Source organism: Alligator sinensis, unplaced genomic scaffold, assembly GCF_000455745.1.
Source record: "Alligator sinensis unplaced genomic scaffold, ASM45574v1 scaffold161_1, whole genome shotgun sequence".
Classification (NCBI taxonomy): domain Eukaryota; kingdom Metazoa; phylum Chordata; order Crocodylia; family Alligatoridae; genus Alligator; species Alligator sinensis.
The window spans coordinates 2,261,099-2,263,868 of NW_005841974.1; positions in this window are offsets into that span (position 1 = coordinate 2,261,099).

The window sequence follows — 2,770 nt, forward strand, 5'->3', positions numbered from 1 at the left end:
TTTCCTGCTTATGCAGGGGGTCGGACTCGATGATCTATTGAGGTCCCTTCCGACCCTAACATCTATGAATCTATGAATCTATAAGTGTGTCTACACAAGACATTTACTGTGAAGTAGACTAGCTCCGCAGCAAACGTCTTGGTATCTATACATTCAGGGCTATTAGGCTAGAATAAGCTAATAAACTCCATGGCAGGGTAATATGTATAAATACAACTATTATCTTGTGCATGTGTGGACAGTGATGTGGCTGGCTGGGGCATGAGGGTGCTTCAGTGTGGGATCTGCTTGCCAGTTAGCCCTGCAATAGAGCACCTTTGTTGCTCAGTCAGCCCCTCCACAATATGTTGAGCTGGGTCAGAGCAGCCCTGGGCTGGCTGGCTGATCCCTGGGGCCCCCTGCCAGCTGGGGCTACTCCAACCCAGCTCAACATGCTGCATCCCTAGGTGCAGTAAGTGCCAAAGTTAATTGCTTTGAATTAATCGCACATGTAGATGTGCCAACTGATTGCCAAATTTGGGGTCAGGAAGGAATATTTCACCCAGGTGAGAGGGACGCTGGAGTTATTTGCTTTCAGAGCATGGGATATGGTCATATTCTGAGGATCTTTTGAGCATATATTAACCATCTGTTTCCCTGTCATTTCACTGGCAATGGCCTGATCTTCTCTGCTTTTCCTCTGACATACAGGTGTTGCTGATGTTTTGGGAACTGTGCTTCATGTGAGGATTTCAGGTGTGATTCTGGAGATGCTTTTGGTTAACAACTGCCTGCAAATGCACAGGAGTCCTCTTCCAGTCCTATGTTCCTATGTTCCAGTACAGCTCTGGAAGTTGTTGCTGCACATGAACATGGCATCCCTTCACTGACCTGCCTCATGCTGAATAACTGTGGCCAAAAGCACAGTGCACTAGGCTTAAGTGCAGATCAGTCATGAGGTCTGGGTTTATTATTCAGGCTATAAATAGAAAAGTAGGGCTGGCAGGGCCATCTGGAGTTCACATCAGGTCCACCCCCCTGCTCAAGGCAAGTTCATCCCTGACTAAACCATCCAATACAAGTATTTGTCTAACCTGTTCTTAAAAACTTACGCTGATGGCGATCCCACAACCTGTCTGGGTAATCTGTTCCTGTGCCGAACCATTCTCATAATGAGAAAACTTTTCTTGATATCCAGCCTAAATTTCCCTTGTTGCACATTAAGATCATTGCTTCTTGTCTCGTCCCTTGTGGACACAGAGACAAGTCTATCACTGTCCTCTTTATAGCCACCCTTTATTTGAAGACTTATCAACTCCCAACACCTCTTCCCCCCTCCTCTAAAGCTAAATAATTCCAGTTCTTCCTACCTTTGTAAATCATGTTTTCTAAAACTGGTAGTTTTTGTTGCTCTTTGCTGGACTCTTCAATTTGCCCATCTCTTTCCTGAACACCAGTGCCCCAAACTGGAAACAATACCCCAAGTCAAGGCTCAGAAGTGCTGAATAGAGTGAAAGAATCACTTACATGCAACAATCTTGTTATATCTGCCCAGGATGCTATTGGCTTGCTTTGCAACAACTGCACACTGCTGGCTCAAGTTCAGTTCATGACTTACTATAAACCCAGTACTGCAGCCTAGTCAGTTAGTCTCTATTCATGTATGGGATTGTGCCATCATGCATGCAGGACTTTGGTCCTTATTGAACCAAATTTGATTAATTTTGTACCATTTCTCTAATTCATCAAGGTAATTTTGAATCTTGATCCTGTCCTCCAAAGTGTCTGCTCCCTCACCTACCTTGAGGTTTACAATGCACACAATCCCATCCTGTAAGTCACTAGTAAAAATATTCAAGAGTATCATAGTGAATCAGGGTGACCGCTCTGGGCCCCACGCATTTGGGGGGCCCTGCGGACAGTGTTGTACAGGCCCCACCACCACCACCGCTGGCGGCGTCTGCAGGCAGTCACCACCCCCCCAACTCCTCCTCCACTGCCGCTGCCACTGGCTTCTGCAGGCGGTTGCCACCCCCATCCCGGCCCTGCACAGACTGATATGCCCCAGGCCCTGCACACCCCTAGGGATGGCTCTGCACTGAGCTATTGATGACTTTCTTTGTGCTCCATAGTTGATCCAAACCCACCCTTCTGTGAAATGTCAAAGGACCCAGTACAAGTGCCACAATTCACATTCTCTTCCACCTTGCCCAGGGCTGCAGAGAGCCGGATGAGTTAATCATTTGTCCCTGATCTTGTAACAGCTGCTGTCTCTGGTAATAGCTTTACACAGCTGGACTGATGTCATTAGCACAGCCTGGTAGCTGCAGGGAAGGTACCTGTGCCTCCAAGGGGGTTACCGGGAGCAGGGGCTTTCAACCGTGTCTAGACCAGGACCCAAAATTGCAACAGAAAGAAGTTTTAGGATCCTTCTTCCATTAGCCATAGAGAAAAGGTAGGGGGGATCATGGTCCCCCTCGACTTGTTCAGAGGCTTCCTGGGATGACATTCCCATGGCACAGAAGACGCATGCAGAGAAGGCATTGCTATGGCTTACAGTGACTGGCTGAGCCCAAACTGAAAAGGTGTATGCTAGCTGACAGTTAGCATTGTTCCTTGAATCCAAGTCAAGTCCAGACCTCTGGAGACCTCTATCCATGCAGCCTGATCTTGGTCTGTGAGAATCAGGCAAGAGACCTAATGCAGCAGGAGTCAGCAGTAGATGCAGGCAGAGCTGAAAAGGAGACAGGGCAGGGCCTGAGGGCTGCTTCCTAGGTGGAGATGTTGTTCA